Raw genomic sequence first — 22,179 nt, 5'->3', positions numbered from 1 at the left:
ACCTGGTCTGATTCGAATTTCATTGTTTTGGCAAGAAGCCAAAATTTATCACAATGGGAAATCTGCAGTGCCGTTGCCGGTTGGGATAGGTGAAAATGATTTGATTCCCGTTTCGAGGGAATTGGGTATCTTGCTTGCAATGTTATCAACGTTTATTGCGAATGCACTACAAGTAGAACAAGTGTTGAACAATAGATGAGAGTTTTTGTGCATTTTTTATGTTTGATTCAGAAGTTAGACTTGTTGCATACTTATGTTTGAACTTCCACTATGAATGAAACAGATTTTACGTGATTTAGACTATACATGGATGACGCGTATAATTGCCGAATTCGTGGACTTTTGATAATATTTTTAAATATTTTGATCATTAAAAAACAACGTCGAAGAGGCCTGTCGTTTTGATTTGCTGAATCTTCATTCCGAATCACCAGATCATTCTTCAAATATGAAACAAAATCATAACAAAACAGGTATCATTCCAACTATTTCCGTCGAGCTTCAACCACCACTGCATCAACCAGGAGCATGTAAATCGGTTTCCCGCACTGCACCATCTAAACAAGCTCTAGTACAGAGGTCAGGTGCGCCACACAATCCTTTTCCAGCCTGCAGCATTACTGAAATGAAATTCCAACATGGTTGATGTGGTTTCAGTCAACCAAATAGCGCATTACTGAAACACGTGTGGCGTCTCGCATTCCTTCCTGTCTGGGGGAAGGGGTTTGATGTGAGATGAAAGCGGAAGTTTAGTGTGCCTCTACAAACGCAACGCAGCAATGCAACCCACGCACAGTGATGCGGCTCCATACAAAAGGTGGCGAAAAGTCCTAACATGAATTATATACCTTCACAGCTTATCAAACTTTGTTATTTATTATAATTAGTTACCAAGATGACATTTTGACATCCCATGAGTCACATTGGCCACTTTTAGGACTATTCCGAAATCCTGGTTCCCCCGGAGAAGAGGACAATTTTTGGATATTTTTAGAACCCATCTTGCGACACGTCATTTTTCATGATTTTGAAAAATAGGTCCAGTAGAAGTTATTTCCGGAATTTGGGCTAGATTGGCCACTTTCAAGACCATTCCGGAATCCTGGTTCCCTCGGGGAAGAGGATAATTTTCGGATATTTGTGAAACCCATCTTGCGACACATTATTTTTCATAATTTTGAAAAATAGGTCCAGTAGAAGTCATTTCCGGACTTTTTGGCTAGATTGGCCACATTCAGGACCGTTGCGGAGTCCTGGTTCCCTGGGGGAAGAGGACATTTTTTGGATGTTTTCAAACCCCATCTTGCGACACACCATTCTTCATGAATTTTAAAAATAGGTACATTTGTAGTCATTTCAGCACCTTTTCTAGATGGCTATATAGAAAACAAGGCTCTACTCAAAAGTCAAACGAATTTTATTATAGATTATTTTCTTAAATCGCGTTAATTGTTAATATTTGTGTTATATTGAGTAAAAACTAAGCTTGATTATTAAATATAATTGAAAATAATGTGTGTTATAAATTAGTTCCTCAAATTGCTCAATATGGTATTACAACAATAACATTTAAATTAGTTATACATTTCGTTTGATCAGTTTTATTTTTTTGTTTTTGACTTATTCTAATAAAAAACCAGAAAAGAATAAGAATAACATTCATTTGATATCCATGGGTGGATCGATTGCTAACGACGCTAATTATGAAGAAGCTTGTTGAATATATGACAAAAATTTTAATAACAAAAGGTTGAAGGACAAAAGGTCGAATGGATAAAAGGTTAAATGGACAAAGGGTAGAAAAGGCAAAAGGTACTACATTGCAATTCGAAACAGCAATCATTTTACTAGAAAAATAGCCTATGGATTAAAGAAAGGCAATCAAATCATTGCCATTTTAAATTCCATCCATTACTATGACAAAGAATGTCGCTATGAATTAAAGAAGGACAAATCTCTGGCTGATATATCAACGAACAAAACGAAATCAGATATAGTAATAAAGTATAATGTGAGGAACTGCTCATCTACCCAACCCTTCAGGACGCGTAGCGGTATTAAAAAGTACAGCACTACCGAAAAACCCCGCCCATCGTATATAGCGTGAGCGCGGCGCAGTTTAAGAAGCACATAAGCGCGTTTTCTGAAGGATTAAGAAAATTTTTCAAGGAGATTTCTTTGGAAATATTGACAGACCAATTAAAATAATCTCCGTGACAATATAGCTTGACAGAATGACGAATTTTTCAAGATTGAAAATATAAGAAACAAATGTATTATTCGTAAGTACGCTAATTATTTTCTAGCATTACTAGAAAGAATATTATTCAAAAGAAAATAGAATACTATTTAAAAAAAAGCATTAGTAATCACGCCAATAACTGTAAAAACAAATTACTCGAGAGAACAGCCATCGTCCAAAAGAGGTATAAGTTCTTCAAAACACTTATACCAGGTAAACACTAACTATTATAATAAGCCCAGATTCCGATCAGAAAAAAATGTCGTCTTCTTGGACATAGTGTGGTATTATGCTTATTATGCAACATACAAATACAATATACAAATACAATGAAAAGCAAAAGAAACCCTGCTTTTAATAATTGTGGTAGTGCTAAAAGAACTCTAAGTTGAAGAGATGCAGGCCAAGTTGCAGTGAGAACATAAAGCAGGAAAAAAGATGGTCGCATCGGCACTGTTTCTCTTGTCAATTCAACATTCGTTCTTCTGTCCTTTTAACCATTTGTACTGTTTTTTGTTTCATCCTTTTGTCCATTCGACCTTTCATCCATTCTACCTTTTGTCCTAGTTATTTAATTTATTTTGACCTTTCGACCTTTTGACCTTCGACCTTCGACCATTTGATCTTTGAGCTTTTGTCATACAACCCCCTGAGAGCATATTTTACTATTTTTTTTATTCATTCGACCTTTTGTCCATTCGGCCTTTTGTCCATTCGACCTTATGTTTGTTCGACCTTATGTTTGTTCGACCTTCTGTCCATTCGACCTTTTGTCTTTAGACGTTCTGTACTTCGACCTTTTCTCCTAAAGCCCATCCGTTCAGGCACAACCCGAAGAACATTCATTAAACATCACACGAAAGAGCTGTTACACGCCATGTTTTGACGTTACTACATACATGTCTCTTGCCACAAGTTCCTCGGGGCACCACGAAACGTCCGAAAATTTTCTAGCATAGCTTCCGCTGTCGATGATCTGTCGAAATTTCATCAAGCAGAATACACTATGGGATCAAAACATATTTTTTAACTTTACTTAAAACCAGGTTTCCCATAGAACCTAAATGGTTGAAGATGCGGTAAGTGTTATGTATTATGTTAAGTCGATTCCCGGTGATCATTGTACCACAAATAAATTTTTCACTTCAACATCGAGTTCTTACCAAAATTTTCAATCGAATGATGTATAAAATGATGTTGTTTGGTTAATATGTCACTGGGCTTCAAGGGTTTGATTTTTAGCGTTTATATATGACCCTAGTGTATTATTTGTAAGTTTTTTGTTCAGCTCGTACAGGTTTAAACTTTATCGAAAAAGTTGATGCCATGTTACGTTACCCCAGAATAATAAGTCTCCGTGCATAAATAATTAAAATATGCCTGTTTTATATTCGAACTTGGGTCATATTGACCGTAGTATACTGATAGAGTTAACGACTGAACGCTGACTTCATTCGAACTGCATGTACGGCTCCGTTAAACTCTAGGACGTGTGAGCTTGGACGGCTCAAGTGAATAACACAAAAATGTAATGAAATCCTTTTAGCATCGCTAATCTCAGCTACAAATGAAAAAACCCAGATTAATCCACCTAGTGGTGATAGTGCCTTTCTCGTCGAATATGTATTCAACATTTTTTGCGGCCATAAGCCGAAGTGTTCCTGAATCCTGAGAATACTCTAGAACAGAATTAATCTTATTTTTTTCTTTTGTCACAGTGCTCGTTGACTCGTCAATGTGGGGTGAAGTTGATAAATAATAAATGTATTTGATGAAAAAATTCTTTAAAAAATTAAGCAAAACCGCTTAAGGCGAAACTTGCTTTTTTGGTTTTTGATTTTTTTTATAAAATAACGAAGCAATATTTTCAATATCGGTTTTCGTGCACATGTTGAGTATGGATCAGGGTATCTTCTGATTTTGTTACGCGGCATAAAATGTTTTTCGTTTTTGCAGAAACCATTTTTTTTGTGAAATTTTGTTCAAACATGGTTTCTGCAAAAACGAAGAACATTTTATACCGCGTAAAAAAAATCAGAAGATACCTTGATCCGCACTCTACATGTGCACGAAAACCGATTTTGAAAATATTGCTTCATTATTTAATAGTACATCAAAAACCAAAAAATGGGGAAAGGCTTCCAGTTTCGCCTTAACTCATCGGTTTTGATAAAAAAAACTTCTGGAAGACTCTAATTTCACTTTAAAATTGATAAATCTATTGGTTTATTTATTTGTGCACTTCTTCAAGATGTTGAATTCCGACCAAAATTTCCAAGGGGGGACACCTCTGGACATAAGAGAAAATCAAAATTTGTGTCAGCCTTATTCAGAAAAGCAAGAATTTTATCAAAGCCATAATTAAATTTGGAAACTTATTGATGGCTCATATTCCGACGCTATGTTAAACGTATAGGCCGAGCTGAAAAATATCAAATCTCTCAGTTGACTGCTTGACCACCTTCACTAGCACTGGATGCTGATCATTATCAAGACATTTCGGCAATTTTTTCCTGCGCACATTAGCCTATATTTTATTATCATTAGTTATAAGATTCATGTAAAATTTGACAAAAAAATGTGCAAGCTATCGAAATTTCTCCTATTAAAGCCCATTCAAATTTCAACTGTGTTACAGAGCGCGAGGATTCAACCAGTTGCATCAAAATTGTTCGCAGTAATTTTAGACGCAGCAGGGGATTGGTGCTATAAAATTCAAATTTTTCCATACAACGTGGATCCATCCTACTGTAAAATAACGCCTCAGGAATCTAAAATGATGTAATTTGACAAGATCGCTATTTTTATCAAGATTTTGTTCTTTTACACATATTAATCGCTTGCATCGATTTTGTTCACCTGCGTAATTTCAGCAATGGATCCAACCCTGATTCTGCAACACTGCCGGTAATCTTAAGTGTGGTCAGAGACTATTTTCTTGCTGCCCGTGTATCTGGTTAGCGAACATTTTTGATGATTTGATGTTTCGCATGCATGGGTTTGGTTCACCTTTTTAATTGGTCACTTCCGAAGGGACACCTGGAACCGGTTCCGGAACACAACCGGTTTAGATATGGTATGAAACTCTTGCTTACCGTTCATCTGGTTATCGAAAAACCCCGCTCTTCCATGTGACACATGCATGGGTTTGGTTCACTTTTTTAATTGGCCACTTTCGGCAGGACATCCGGAACCGGTTCCGGAATACTACTGGTTCAAACATGGTCTGAAACTATTTTTCTGCTCACCGTTCATCTGGTTATCGAAAAAGCCGCTGTTTGATGTGTCGCATGCCTGGGTTTGGTTCACTTTTTAATTGACCACTTCCGGCAGGACATCCGGAACCGGTTCCGGAACACTACCGGTTCAAACGAGGTTTGAAACTATTTTCCTGCTTACCGTTCATCTGGTTATCGAAAAAGCCGCTCTTTGATGTGTCGCATGCCTGGGTTTGGTTCACTTTTTTAATTGGCCACTTCCGACAGGACATCCGGAACCGGTTCCGGAACACAATCGGATCAAACAATGTCTGAAACTATTTTCCTGCTTACCGTTCATCTGGTTATCGAAAAAGCCGCTCTTTGATGTGTCGCATGCCTGGGTTTGGTTCACTTTTTTAATTGGCCACTTCCGGCAGGACATCCGGAACCGGTTCCGGAAAACTACCGGTTCAAACATGGTCAGAAACTGTTTTCCTGCCTACCATTCAACTGGTTATCGAAAAATCCGCTATTTGACGTGTCGCATGCATGGGTTGTGTTTACTTTATTATTTGGCCACTTCCGGCGGGGCACCCGGAACCGGTTCCGGAACACTACCGGTTTGGTCAGAGACTATTTTCCTACTTCTCGTTCATCAGATAATTGAAAATGCCGTGGTTTGATGGGTCGCATGCATGGGTTTGCTGCATTTTCATATCTGGCCCCCTTCCTGGGGTACCGGTCCGGAACACCTAAATGGCCGTAACTCCGGAACGGCTGGACCGATCTGAACCATTTTCAATAGGAAACAATGGGACAATGTGCCCTTTCGAATGAACCATCGGTCGTTGAAATCGGTTCATATTTACTATCTAAAAATGAGGTGACCTTTTTGTACACATACACTCACACACACACATACATACACACACACACACACATACATACACACAGACATCATCTCAACTCGTCGAGCTGAGTCGATTGGTATATAACACTTGACCCCTCCGGGGGCTCTATCAAATGTTCGTTTTTGGAGTGAACATATAGCCTTTCGGTACACCTTGGTGTACGAGAAAGGCAAAAAAAGAACACATATTAACAGATGCTTTTACCCTGACTATAGGGTGTCCCAGAAAGTATGGGCACACCTTTGTGTAGCGAAAATACAATAATTTTCTTAACAAACAACAATTTTTATATTTTTGTATTTTTATTCAAGGTATTTTAATTGATACCTGTAAAGAGATTATACATTAAAAAGGTTTTTTTTATGCAGAATGTTTAAAATGAAAAAACATCTTTCAAAACTTCTGCACAAACTACTTTTTTACGGTTTTGCCAAATATCCGAATTCGAAACATTTTTTTCGAATTTTTTTCACATGATATATTCAAAAACATGTTTCCTCAGATGATTGATTGATTTTTTTTATAAAAATATATTTTGCCCGTACGCACGGGTGTTTCAGAATTTTGAGAAAACTGGAAAATTCGCCTTTTCTATTTCTGGATAAGACATGCCCACAGACATTCGAGTTTTTAAACATGTTTTAACGAGAATAAAAATAATTCAATCTACACTTTACAAAGCTGGAGCATTTATTTTACTTATAGTGAAATTAAAATATTATTTCTGCATGTTGTGATATATATTCAGATGCTTGTTTTCATCTATTATGAAAACGGGTTTTGAAAATATCGATTTTGGTGTTTGAATTCATTTTTCAGGTTCAAAAGTATATGTTTTCAATTCAAACTAAGGGTAGTATAATAGATACGCATATGGAAATACACGCACATATTTTTTGAAATTTTTATCGAGCTTAATTTCATGCGTAGGAAACAATTTGTTGAGTGATGTTATTGAAAAATATAGCAAATTGTGCAAAAGCTTTAAAAGGTCTTTCAGGGAATGTTCTACCGCGTTCAAACAAAGTGGTAAATGCAAATTTTTATGATTGGCATTTGATGTTAACATATAAAGGCAGGATATGTTTGAAAATAAAGTTTGTTTATGCATCCATTCCCAAATGGCAGAGCTTCAAAGTTGTGCCCATACTTTCTGGGACACCCTATACAATGATATGCATACCAATTCCAGGCACGGACGATATTATTTTGTACTAAATATTGTATGATATGTATGTATGTATGTATGTATTGTATCATACTCTATGTTCAAGGGACTTAAAACATATGTTGCGCAAGTTTGCGCAAGATGACCCATTGATTTTCTGAAAGACGACATGAAAATCTTCAAAATAAGCATAGCGTGAAATGTGTCCAACGGCATCCTCATATTTGAAAACTTAGTTGATTTTTTTTTTTCGTTTCCCCATACATTTTACAAAGAAACTAAAAATTTAACACTTTCCAACACATACTTTGTAATGCTGTAAAAAAATCAATTTCGGTCCAATCTTATTGAAACTTTGGTAATAAGCTCTCGAAATATATAGAAATAGTACAAAAATAATACAGGACCCATATCTGAAAGTTGTTTTTTTGACTTTTCGCCGCCCTCGCATCACTGTGCCACGGTTCAGCTAGGCACCTACCACCCGTAATGAAGGTGCGTTTTCGCATCCGTGAATGCAACTGTTTTCTCCCGGCGGGAATCGAAGATCATTATGTACGGTGAGATAAGTTGAAAAAAGCAATATCATTACGCTAATGGGTATCAGGAAGATGAAGTCAGTGGTAAAACAAGAGAGCTGGTTACCCAAGGTTTCCAAATTTAAGCGCCCCCATTACTAATATACGCCCACAAGAGAATTCGTAATATAAGGTGAATGAGCCGGGAAACAATAACGGGACTCACTCGATTTAATAACTGTGTAAATAAGCCACTATTACCTGATTATTGAAATGTTTCATGATATTGCGAATGAAATAATCAGAGATTGCCTTGGCGATCGCGACATTTAATCAGGATAATATTTGGCTGTTTGGTGAATAAGCGAAAAATACTTCCCTTCTTCGTTTTCTTACGCAAACAAAATCATTACCTACAAAAGTTCAACGCAGTAGTTACAATTCCCAAAAAAAATCATCACCTTGGACTCCCCAATGACGTCAGTATTGTGACTAATTAAAAATTAATCCGAAAAAAAAAACTCATCCATTAATTATTTTTTCATGATTCTTTCTGTAATTGTCGCAGAAGAAAAACTGGGGGGTGTTAACTCCCCCTCCATTATCGACGCTTCATACACTAGGCGCCTCTCCGCCTTTTGCCGAAATCGGCAAAAAACCCTCCCTTCGCGCCACTTCTGTGCACGGGCCTGACTGAATCATAGCAAAAGATGCAATCATAGCAAAATAAGTTCTTCTGAGCATCCTAAATAAAATAACATCTCAATGTAATTATTTTGCAATCATAATTTATTTTGTTTTTGATCAGTTATTTGGTATATTTTTTGTCAGAGAAAATAACAGGGGAAGATCACATTTTGCTATTCAGCCATTCAGCCATTCCATAGAAAAACGATATAGTGCAACTCCGATTTTAGTGAAACCTGGTGGGTTCGTAGATCTTCGAAAATAATTGGACCCGTATTTTTTATTTCGTCATTAGCGTGACCAATATTCAGATAGGGTGGTCCTTGAAATCAAAGTTTTTAAAAACCCAAAAGTTTCAAAAAATCATAACTTTTGAACAAGTTAACCGATTTCAAACTTCTTTTTGTGTTTAAAAGCTATTGAATTCTAATTTTCAGGAAAAATACGATAAATGGGTCAAATTGTGGTTTTGTGCAACAAATATGCAAATACATTAGTTTTTTCACGTTTTTAAGGTCTCGGGATCAAAGAGGTACCCTGGTTTAATATTTTTATCAGAAAATTCGGGAAATTTGGCCTAACATATCAAAATAAAAATCAGGGATGTACGTTTCTTGGTTATTGAGATATGATTTTTTGAAATTAAAGGCCAAATTTTCCCATACAAAATATTTTTTTCTTATTTGATTATATTTTTAATGCTTATATAAAAAAACAGGAATCACTCAAAACATCAAAACAAGGCATAGTTTTATGAAGTTTTAAAATATCAGGCAATTTTAGAGCAGCTAGTATTAAAGTATGTGAATCTCGATATTAAAAAAATCATATCTCAAAAAAACTTAAAAACATACATCTCTGATTTATTGATATGTTTTCTGAATTTTCTGATAAAAATGTAAAACCAGGGTGCCTCTTTGGTTCCGAGATCTTGAAAACGTGAAAACATATATATATATATATATATATATATATATATATAAATATATATATATATATATGTATATATATATATATATATATATATATATATATATATATATATATATATATATATATATATATATATATATATATATATATATATATATATATATATATATATATATATATATATATATATATATATATATATATATATATGCATATTTGTTGCACAAAACACAATTTGGCCCATTTAACATATTTTTCCTGAAAACTAGAATTCAATAGCTTTCAAACAAAAAAGAAGTTTAAAATTGGTTAACTAGTTCAAAAGTTATGATTTTTTGAATTTTTTTTGGTTTTTAAAACCTTGATTTTTAGGAACACCCAATCTGAAGGTTAATTACCCTAATGACGAAATAAAAAATACGGGTCCAATAATTTTCGAAGAACTTCAAACTCAGCAAGTTTCACGATAATCGGAGATGCACTGTATCGTTGTTTCTATGAAATGGCTATATTAAAAGTTAAACTTGTTATTGGTTTATTGAGAATAAGAGCTAAAAGAACAAAAATAATAACAGACTTTGTAATGAAAAATAATTTGATAATAACTAGTTTTGTTATTATAAGATAAAACGAAGGATAAAACATATCTGAACTTAAAATACAATTTTTCCCAATCAAAAGAACAGAAGGCACAATTATGATGAACTTTTTTTAAATAACTTATTTTATACTTACTTTGTTCTCAATAAATGAATCAGTTATTCTACAGTTAAAAATATGTTGTCCTTGGTTCGATCTTATAACGATAAAATTAGATATTATTGAGTTATTTTCTGGTACAAAGTCAGTTATTAATTTTGTTCTATTGGCTCTTATTCCTAAAAAACCCATAAAAAATTTGCCATCCAGCTATTCAATTTGGTCTTCTTGGCAAAACTTGATCTTCTTTTGTTATTTTCTTCTGCCCGGGTTTTGATGCGGTAAGTACCGGCAAATTTGGCTTCAATCGTCGATTCAGAAACTATTCTATGAGCTCCTTCAGACGTTATGGTTGAATTTCTACAGAGGTTCCTCTGTGTAGTACTCTTTATATTTGAGGATTCTCGCAGGTATTCATTAAAAACTCCTCCAGCAAATTCTCAATAGATTCTTCTGGAAGTTTCTCCAGAGATTGCTTTGGATTTATTCAGATATTTTTTGAAGGAATCTATTAGAAATTGCAGAAATTTCAGCAAAAAAAATCTCAACCATTCCTGCAGAAATGGACAGACTCTATTCCTTGGCATTTTTAAGATTTTTTATGAGTTTCGGATATTGCGGAGGGCTCACCATTTCTTCCAGATATTCTTTCAAAAATTCCCTAAAAAAATTTTTTTTTCAGATTTTTTTCAGCTGATCTTTAGAGAATTGGTCCAAGATTTTTTTGTTTCTTTCAGAAATTTCTTCAGCTAGTACTTCGGGGATTTTTGTATTTTACTTCATCCAGAAATGGTACAGAAAGTACTCCATCCAGAAAATCCTCTTAGAACCTTCAGATATTTATTAAAAGGATAGAAAATTCCGTCATACCATCTTCTGCAATTTCTGTAGACAAACTTTATGAGACTCATTCGGAAATTTTACTACGGACTTCTCCATGAATCCCTCCAGCAATTTCTCAAGCAATTTCTCATGATGCTAGTATCTAGGGAGCAATATTAAGGAATTTTGTTGGTGTGAAGGTTGAAGCAAGTGACTATCACGCCGAGGACCTGGGATCGAATCCCACTCCCGACGACCTCATAAATTGTGATTTTTTCCTAAGGTGCGTGGGTCCCGAGATAAACTAGCTCCGGACTAAAAAAAAAACAAAAAAAAAATGTTGCTGTACAATAGCAGAATAAATTGCTATTCAGCTATCATTGTTAGTTGAGAAGGAGTTTTGGAAGTGTTCTTCAAGGCATCCATCCAGAAAATCGTCCTGCAAAAGTTTTAGAAATAGCATCAAACATTTGTGTTCAGGAATCTATCCACAAAATATTAAAGAATTTCGTTCAGGAATCCTCAAAGGTCATCATTAGAAGTTTTGAAGTGATTTGCTTGAAAAACTCTCCAGGGATTTTATCAGAATTCCCGGCAGCGATTCGTTCAAGAATTCTCACAGTTATTTTTGTACCATTTCTGGAACAACACCAAAACAATCCCTAGAATATATCTGAAACAATTCCAACAGGAATCGCCAAACAAATCCCAGTTAACATTTCTGACAGAACCGCAGGAGCAATTTCTAAATATAATCCTTGAAGTTACCCTACTAGAATCCCTGAGGTAATTTACCAAGACATTCTTGGAAGAACCTTCGGAAGAATTTCCTATGGAATCACTGTAGGATTTTTTATGAAGACATTTAGAAGAATTTCTGGAAAAAAACCATGGCAGAACTTTTTGAATTTCAAAAGAAATGCAAAAAATGTGGAAGAAGTCTGTGAAGATAATTTTGAAGAAATTTCAGAATATATCAAACCATGAATTTATTTTAAAAATCATAGAGGAATTTCTGTAGAAATCTTTAGTAGAATTCCGGCAGAAATCTCAGGAAGAACTCCTCAATGCATCTCTAGAAGAATATCTGATATTATCCGAAGGATATTTTTGGAGGAATCTCAGGAACTTTCTGAAAAAATGACTGAAAAATCTCCTCGGGAAACCATTGATGGAATTCCTACAATTCTGAATTCTGAGAGAAATCGATTTAGAATAAAAAACTGATTTTTTGTAGTAGTTTCTGAAGAAGTCCTTGGAAAAATGTCTGAAGCTGTCTGGGGAAGGTTTTCTAAAGAAATTTCTGACAGGATTTTGAACTTATTTCAGAAAAATCGCTGAAAGCATTTCAAGAGGATGATTTTCTGGAAAAATTTACGTATTAATTTCTGAGAAAACAAAAACTATGGAGGAGTTACTGAGAAAACCCATTGCAGCTTTACTAAAAGATTTTTTAGAAATATTGCTGGAGGATCTCCGATAGGAAATTATGAAGGAAATTCTGCGTTCTAGACGGGTTTCTAAAGCAACCTATAGAAGATGCTCTTAGAGATCTTTCAAAAGGAATCCGTGGAATATTTTGTGTTCTTCTGAAAATAATTCTGGAAGCAGTTTCGGAAGGAATCCAAGGAAGGTTTTATGAAGGAGTTTTTAAATTATTTTCTAGGAAAAGGAACGTTTAACAAAATTCATAAGAAAACAATTATAACAAAATGCCTAGAAATAAAAATGTTTTCTTTTTTCGCAAAAAAATGTCCAACAGATTTCTGAAGAAATTCATGGAGCCATTTTTGATGCAATCCATGTTAGATTTTCGCAGATAAAGCAAGTCAAATATCTGTATTATTTTTTTTACAAAACTTAGGAAATCCTGGGAAAAGTTTCCGGATGAATTTCGATAGATTTTTGAAAGAGCTCATAGTGAGATTTATAGGAGAATCTGTAGAGTAATCCTTGAGTAAGTTTCTGAAAACATACCGGAAAAAAATTCTGGAAGAATCCATGAAACTTTCTTTCATTTGAAAAAAAAAATAATCCAGGAAGAATTCTCACTATATATGAGAGTTTTTCTGCACGTGTGAGGTGATGCTTAAATCATATTCCAAAAACTGAAAAACATACATCTCTGATTTTTTGATATGTTACGCAAAATTTCTTGTATTTCCTGATAAAAATATAAAACCAGGGCACCTCTTTGGTCCCGAGACCATGAAAACGTAAAAAACTATTATATTTGCATTTTTTTTGCACAAAAAACACAATTTGGCCCATATTTTTCCTGAAAACTAGAACTCAATAGCTTTCAATCAAAAATAAAAGGTAGTTTAAAATTGATTAGCTGGATAAAAAGTTAAGATTTAATAAAAAAAAAACGGGTCAAATTATTTTTGATGAACTACAAACCCACCAAGTTTCACGATAACACTAGTTTACAGCATTTTTGAACTCGGTAAGCTGATGATCATTTTTGGTGTAGAATCATGCCCTGAGTTCGAAAACGCGAAAGAAAAAAATTACAGTAGAGCGGAATTTTTTTCGACTTTCCATACAAGGTTGATGATTTGAAATCGATTTTTGTTCTATTTTTAAGCACAGTCGCTCACTTTACACATCTCATTCTCCATAATCAATGCTCCGATTTGGCTGATTTTTTTACTGCAACTAGCCTAGATATGATATGTCAAATAAATGTCGAGAAAGAATTTTTAATTTGTTTTTTTCTTATTGAAAAAAATACATTTCTTCAAAAGCTTTAGAGAATTTTGCTAAAATTTAAGAAGATCGACCGTAATACTCGCCAATATCTTGAATTTCGTCAATCTGACGCAAAACCTGTATTCAGATGATCGAATGGTATTGTATTCAGCTCTTAATTTATGGAAAAAGATTTAAAATTGGTTTAACTAAACGCAATATATTTGAATTTTAGTAAATTACATATTTTGAAAAGTTGCAAAACTCGATATTGAGCTAAAACTCAAAAGTTCTTCAACTTAAAATTTTTTGAAGGCCGATTTCGAAATCAGCACTAAATTGTACTTCAAAAATGTTGGTCGTTGACAGAAGTTCACGACTTTCGTTTTATTTTGTAAACTTGTGTAATCAGAGTTGCACTATATCGTTTTTTTATGGAATGGCTGTATAGCTCCTAGCCGTATACGAAATTCCGAGTCAATAGACTGAGTTATAGCGAAAAAGTGCCAAAAATACCATCCACAGCCCAATTGGCATGGTACCCTCCTGAAAGTTTTATCAGCATTGGAGAACATCGATTCCAAATATTCAATGTCTTCAATGTTCTCCCCAGTATGTCAAATACTTTCAGAATAAATTCATGTCTTTACAACTGACATCTCACCATCACAAAAAAAGTACGAAGTAATGCATTCAACGTTATCCTATAATATAAACCTTACTTCTGATCGAATGCACTGACTTTGTGTGAATCTCACCCCTCACCTATCCCAAAAACACTGAAAGAGCTCAGCTTATTCGCGTTTTAGATAACACGTTTTTCATGTTACACACAGAATGAAAAGTATTTTCTCAACGAACGATCAACTCACAATCGGAAATTTCTGATCCAAACCCGGTCCGAGTGCCACGTCTGTTTATCTTAGCTTTTTCGGTCAACGCAACGCTGGCGCTGCTGTCTCGTTTCGAGCACACACACACTCAAATTCCTGCTGGGTATTTCTACGAAAGATAAATGCCACAAGTAGAAATGTGATTACGGAGAAAAGCTCCACTTGCAGTACTGGGTCAACAGGGTTGAGGATGAATAGAAAGCTCTTCCCTCGCGTTTGTCAGTAAGACGCCTTTGGTGTTTCAGATTTTCAGAGTATACATAGTTAGTTATAGTCTGCAGAGAAATGTGCGAACCGGAGGAAAAGCAATTTCTGTTTGATACTTTTTTTTGTCGATTTCCCAATTTTTGATGGAGCGTTTTCATCTATCTCCTACAATATAAAGGAAAATGTTTTTGCCCGTAGAAGAGTTTCCACTTCCAATAGGTTTTCCTATTCCAGTTCGCTATTGTGAATTAAATCACTTCCAATAAATTAGTATCAATCGATTTCCTTCGTCGACCCTGGTTGTTTTCGGACGAGATTGTAGAAAAAGTAATAGAGCGTAAAATAAGGACTGGAAACATAATCAATTCATTTTGCTCAACAATAATAGAACTGATGGGAAAATCCCTTCGGGCCATGCCGTCTCCGGGATTGGATTTTAAGCGATGTTCTTGTCTGACTTGCAACTGTAAATGCTATTTTAGATTCACATCACGATATCCCAATGGCCATTTACAATTCATCGCTGCTGGCACTAAAGTTATTTGACCGGTAGTGCACTACCATTGAAGCGAGATAATTACACCTACCTAGAGTAGCAGCTGCTGGTGTTGATGAAGCCGGTGGTGGTGGCCCACTGTCCCTCGCTGGCAGTCGCAAACAGCATGAGCATCACCGTTGGATTGTTCCGGCAAAGTTGGTTCTGAAAATAGAAACAGCACCAAGAAGAAGCAAATTAAATCCTGTTCTGTGAAATAGAGAAACCGGATGAGCAAGATATCCCTGGCCATGGAGGAAACTTAACAAGTATTGGACTTATGGTTCGTTGCCATTCTCCGGGTGACATTTCCGAGATGAATGGCAGAGAAATTAAACTTGACTGTGCCCGGTGCGAAGCGTTTCAATTTCAGCTTGGTGTTCCTGATAATGGCAAAAGTGTTTCATTGAACGAAGTTCGTAAGAGAAGGGACAGATGGGATAATAAGCACTATTGTGACAGAATTCATCTGCATTGGCTTGAATTTATAACGATAGATATTGTACGCATCTCACCTTGTGCTAATAGTTACGTTATTAGGTATAAAACTGACTTAGTTATAGCGACTTTTTTTTATTCTTAATCACTTAAAATAATATACAGCTCTATTGTTCACTGGGGCACTACGTGAGCAATTTCAATTGACAGCTGCACTTACATATTGTACAGCGCCTACATTCTATTCTACTTTATCGAACTGGTTGCCTTTCTGCTGCTTTCACTTTTCTACTTTATAGCTGGTAGAACGATGAGCACAAGGATGATGATGGATGGCCGTTGTTCCTTTCCAGTCCGATTGGGGGTCCATTATGAGTAGCGGTTCGCCGATGTCCAGGTATCCGGGTCCGTTTGAGCCAGGGGCTCAGAAGAGGGTCAGTGTCCGTTGCTCTCGGGGGAAATGCAACTGACGAAAAATTGCAAGTGCCGAGGCTGGGAATCAAACCCATGACCATCCGCATATGAAGCGAACGTGTGACCAACTACGCCACGGGCCCCGGCTGGTTAAAGCGACTAGTGCCCAAAATAAGTACACCTGTCCAAATGATACAAGATCCTAATTCGATTCGAGGACCATTTTTACTTTCGATTAAAACGATCGTAACTTCAACGTTTGATTGCTATTCAAGCACATAACAGAAACACGTGTTTTATGAACAAATTGAGATTCCAATTGCGATAAGAAATTCATATGCTCCAGTGGGAATGGAACCACTGACTGAGAATTCGTTAGACGGGTGCTTCTTTCCTAAAAGGTACGGAGCCACTTGTCCATATCTCCGTCCTTTGAAAGCATACAACTCGATTCGACTAATACACATGGTTTGTACCTTTTCAAAATCTGAATCTCCTTCTAATAGAGTAAGGTGAACATCTATACGTCTCTGTTGTGTGCAATGTGCACGAATGTCGGAGCGGGAGAGGAATTATTAATGAATTGTGAGCTCCGGGCACTGTCTATCTGATGACTTATCGGAATGACCCTATCAGAATCAGTAGAACTTACATAAACACTTGTTCAGACACATTTTCGAGTAATCCGCACTTATCCTTTTCTCATGTTCCTTTTAAACTTAATGTCACATTTTCTTCCTTTTACGTTAGAAAACCAAGTCTAGTAGACAGTTTTGCTTTACTTTCCCTAAACTAGTCCATTCTATATCAGGCACCCCTGGCAGCTGGAGTGACATCAAATGATGGACGTTCATTTCTCAAACGGCCAATGTTTCGAACGGATCTCATTCGCTTCCGATTGCGCAAATTAAACATTTTAAGCATTTGCAATCCGATTAGAGGGGGACACTCCTTTGACAGGTGACAGCAGCAGTAGTGTTTTCAAAATGAGGTGGAGATTGCTTGCCCGTCTTTTGTGCTGGATACGTTCGATTCGAAGTGCCAATAGAGTAAGATGGGACAAAAGTTTTTTCTTAGTTGGATATTTTATTTTTCCAAAAAATACAAGCAAAAAGTTTTATAAGACCCAGTGCAGCAAAAGCCAAGGACATATTACATCTGAGCAAAAAGATCTTAGGGTAATAACCGGTCTGATGACTGGGCGTTGTCCAAGCAGATATCATTTAAATAAGATTGTTAAAATTCAATCTTCTGAATGTCGTTTTTGTGAAACGGAAAACTGAACTGCGGAACACATTTTCTGCAAATGTGGAGTACTATATAATTTAAGGTCGTGTAATCCGAACACGGTAATCGACTTCATGAAACGAGTTGAGCCTACTCGAGTGCTACATCTTGCAATGTCCATCACATTTTAATTGTGAAAGGATTTTTGATAAGCACTATAGCAAACATGGGTCATGCCACGAAAAATGTTTTGTTAGCTAAAACTCCTAACTTACAAGCAACATATTGGGTTTTGACTTATTATTTGACTGCAATGAAACTTTATTCCTTTTATTTTGGTTTTCAATGATTGTAATAACCTCTTCTAGTCCATTTGACCAAAAAAATGTTACTATAGCAGTGTTCTATAAGCCCTTTCACGGTTATTAACTGAGACAGGTACCAAGATATTCCCTCACTCCCGCGAGTAACGTTCTATCACACTGCGATATTATCCGGATAAAGCAGCCTGTGATTTTTTCCTTGCACCCATAGACAATTGAAAATGCTCTCAATCACTCACAAATGGTTTGCTCTCCCATGAGAAAACGGTTGCTCAGTCTGCACCCATCCACGCTTTCACCCGGTGTACGTCTGAGTGGTGCCCTGTTATCTAGATGGCCATCAAAACAAGTATATTTAATGTAAACACGATACCACTTAACGTTAAATCACATACAAACAGACGTATCACTTGGAACAAAGTACGATTAAACTCATGGTCACAAAAGCATAATCGCCCAAGGCTACTTACGCTGTGTTTCGCAAACCCACTGAGTAGATGGCGGTAGTGAGCAAACGTGAAACAGGGACAAAAACGATGCGAGCGCCATGAGAGAGAGATTTGCGAACTACAGAATATTTGAACAGTCCGTTAAAAAAGCAAACGATGGGAAGTTGGTAGAGTGAGACGTCTGTTTGCCTGTGGTCAAATTATTGATATCGTGGAGACGTTATGTGTCTAGCAAACGGAGTGAAGAATTTTATGTTTTGTTGTTTATCTGTGAGTTGTACATGAAGAGAAAGAGAATTATCGTGAGCGCTGGAGTGAGAGACTTTTATTTTTCATCCCATGCAGTTGACAATAATGATCGCGGAGATGGATTAATCCGTGAAATTTGATCACGTGAGTGAAAAATTGAATGCCTTAACGGAGAGCAGATTCTGTCCGACGACCATGTGAATATCGCGTGGCAGTCAGAAACTGTTTTTCGCAGGAATTTCTCCACCAAAATTTCAAAGCAATCCTTCGAAGACTGCTAGGGAATCTTCTAAGGTTCCTCCAGGAGTTCCTCTGGAAATTCCCTTAGATACTCCCTCCAGAAATCTTTCCAGAAATTCTCCTAGGCATTTCCCCAGAAATTCACTAAGGGATTCCCCCAGGAATTCCTCCACGAATGTCCTTAGAAATTCTTCCAGAAATGTCTTCAGAAATTCTCAATCAATTCTCCCAGGAACTCCCCCAGAAGTCCTCCAAGATATCCATCAGGAATTTTCCCAGCTTTCTAACCAGTAATTCTGCCAGGAATTCCTCCAGGATTTCCCTCAAGAACTTCTCCAGGAGTTCTCCCAGGATTTCATCCAAGAGTTTCCCCAGGAATTCTCCAAGGTATTACTCCAAGAACTCTCTCAGATTTGTATTCTAAATTCTAAATTGCTCCAAGAATTCTCCCGAGAATCATTACAGAAGTTCCTTTAGAAATTCTCCCAGTAATTTCAAAGAAATTCCTTCATAAATTCCTCCAAAACTAAGATGAACCAGCCAAAGGCAGAAAGCCTCATTAATAGAGCTAATAATAATGCATCCATAATTCTTCCAAAAATTTCCCTAGGAATTACCCCAGGCATCGTCCATGAATCCCACTTAAGATATTTACAGGGTATCCTCCAGAGATTACCAGGAAATTCTCTAGAGATTTCTCCAAGCGATCCTCCAGGAATTCCCTCAAGATTTTTTTTCCAGGAATTTCTTTGGGAGTTCTTCCAGTAGTTCCTTCAGGAATTTCATTGAAAGTTCTCTCTAGAAATTCTTCCAAAAATGCTCCCAAGAATTCCTTCAAGAATTTCCCCAGAAGCCCACCAAAATTCCTCTAGGGATTTTTCTACGGAATCCTACAGAGATTAAAAGAACATGTTCCAGGGATTCTTCCGAAATTCCTCCTGGTATTATTCCAGATATTTCCTCAGCAGTTCCTTAAGGAGTTTCCTCAGAAATGCCTCCAAGAACTTCCTCAGAAATTCCTCCAGAAATTTCATCAGATTTTTTTCCAGGAATTTCTTAAGAAGTTCGTTCAGGAGTTCTTCCAGGAGTTTTTCCAGTGACCCGAGCAGAAGGGAATAGCAACAGCATAATATAATGTGTTATTTTGGAAAAATAACTGAGTAACGGAAAGAGTTATTTTCATGTTATTTACATAACATATCCTGTTCTAAACTTGTCTGTCATAAGCGGCAAAATAACAAAAACTATAACAAAAAAATGTTCCTGGAAGACCTGTTTAATAACATGAATTGTTAGTTACAGAGCAATTCCAAGCAACAGCATCAAAATTAAGGAAATTTTTTAATTCATGATTTTCTATTGAACTGAAACATTGCACAGTTTTTCAGTTCCATCTAAATAGCCATTTTTCGATATCAAATTTTTATTTTGAATCACGACTAACTTTTCAACAGGGTGTATGTGAAAATGGTTCAAAAATATTCAAAAATCTGCACAGCCAAAACGGTTCGTTCGATTGCTATGAATTTTTCAGCAAAGTTAGATAACTAAATGGTGATTCCTAAGAAAATATACACTGTGAAAAAAAATCTTTTTTAACCCTCAAAAGCCCTAGACGAACCACTTTTTTTCAATCGGCTACTACTCAAAGACCATACAATCAAAAAAATTGAAACCAATTTTAAATTGAATGCGGTTAGTTGGTCTTCCAATATCTGGGTGTGGCATCCCCCCTGGCCCCTCCCCCCTTTCTGGGTATTGAGAAATGCCTTGCCACGGGGGTATTTTTCGGCAATTTTATTGAATATCACACATATTATCATTCTGAAATTTGTAATGTAAAATGTATTTGGCCATAAAATGGTCGCTCTGTGCTATGGGCATCCCACCGCTACGGAACCAGTTCCGGACGTTCAGGTTTTCGGACATAATCTCCGGAGGAACCTGCTACATACTGTATACTAAGGTTCGCATTCATAATCCTTTTTTGCGGCTTCAAATATTGAATTTAGAAGTATGATGTCTTAGAAGAGTTTGTTCTATATACTTATTTCTTTATTTAAAAATTTTCACCTAGATGATTAATCCACCTAAAAGTGCGATAGGAATCACTTTTCTCAAAAATAAAGATAGAGTATTGGTGTCTTCTACAAAGTTGCAGAAAAGGGTATTATTGGAAAGTTTGCCGAACAAACTATTACCTTATTTGCTCAACTTTAAGAGTTATGTGTCATTGTTTGTGGACGACCCCTTGTAATAGGTTTTCGGATATAACTTTTTCAATGGATTTTTAGGATTTTTTGAGTGTTTAACAAAGTTGTTCTTTGTGATGCAATACACCTCCTTCTGTTTTTTCTTCGTACTGGAATAACGCTCCAAGTGGAACAGCGCCTGCATCTAATTTCAAAAAGACTCTATGGAGTTTTTGGTGAAATTCTCTTATTTTTTTATTTTTTAATGATTATAATACTCCTCTAAAAATTATTTCTGTAAACTAAGAAATTTTTCTTAGTATTTATCCAGTAGTTCATGCCGGAGATCCACTTGAAATTTCTTCAGAAACTTTTTTGGCATTAATTCAATAATTTCCTAAAGAATCCACCAGGAAGTCTTGTTGGAATTCCTCAAACAATTCCTGGTGGTAATGTACCAGGAATTCTTGGTGGACTAGTAAGAGCAATTACTGAAGAAATCTTAGCTGATATTGTTTGAAAAATTCCAGCAAGAATTCCTGAAAAAATAGTAGAAATATCTGAAGGAATCCTAGCAAGAATTTCAGATGATGTTTCTAGGGAAATTCCTAAAGGTATCCTTGAAAAATCTCTGGAGAAATCACAAATGGAATTCCTATAGGAACCCTTGGAGGAATTTCATGTAGCAAATGTAAAGGAAACTTTGGAGAAACCTTTGGGGCAATCTCAGCAAGAATTTCGAGAGAAATTCCATTATTAATTTGTGGAGGAATTTAAAGAGGATTTTCCAAAATACTTTTTCTTGAATTCCTCTAGACATTCTTGTTGGGATTTATTTTATTATTATTGATTGGATTTATCCACCAACTACTACTGCAACTTCTCTTCTGTAACATCCTTCAGAGTTTCTCTTGCGCTTCTTTTAAGAATGTATCTAGGGATTGTTTCAGGAATCCCTCTTCATTTTCTTATTGGAAATCTCCTTCAGATTTCTTTGAGAAATCAAGTTGAAATCGATTCAGATTTCTCGAGGAATTCGTGGTGGGAAACCTCTTGGAAGTCTTGCTGGAATTCCTCTAGCCATTATTGACAGAAATTATTCAGCAATTTCTGGAGGATTCTTAAAAGCATTTACAGC

General features: G+C 36.0%; 1 long non-coding RNA gene across 1 annotated transcript in view; it reads right to left on the bottom strand.

The window, feature by feature from the left end:
- LOC115263151 (uncharacterized) overlaps nt 1–22,179 on the bottom strand; it is a 489,784-nt gene that overhangs the window by 66,537 nt on the left and 401,068 nt on the right. Inside the window, exon 5 of the long non-coding RNA XR_009997875.1 lies at nt 15,562–15,674. This is a non-coding gene — a long non-coding RNA (uncharacterized LOC115263151). The remainder of the gene's footprint in view (nt 1–15,561; nt 15,675–22,179) is intronic.

This window comes from Aedes albopictus, chromosome 2 (genome assembly GCF_035046485.1).
Source record: "Aedes albopictus strain Foshan chromosome 2, AalbF5, whole genome shotgun sequence".
Lineage (NCBI taxonomy): Eukaryota > Metazoa > Arthropoda > Insecta > Diptera > Culicidae > Aedes > Aedes albopictus.
This window is presented reverse-complemented; position numbering and strand designations above follow the sequence as displayed.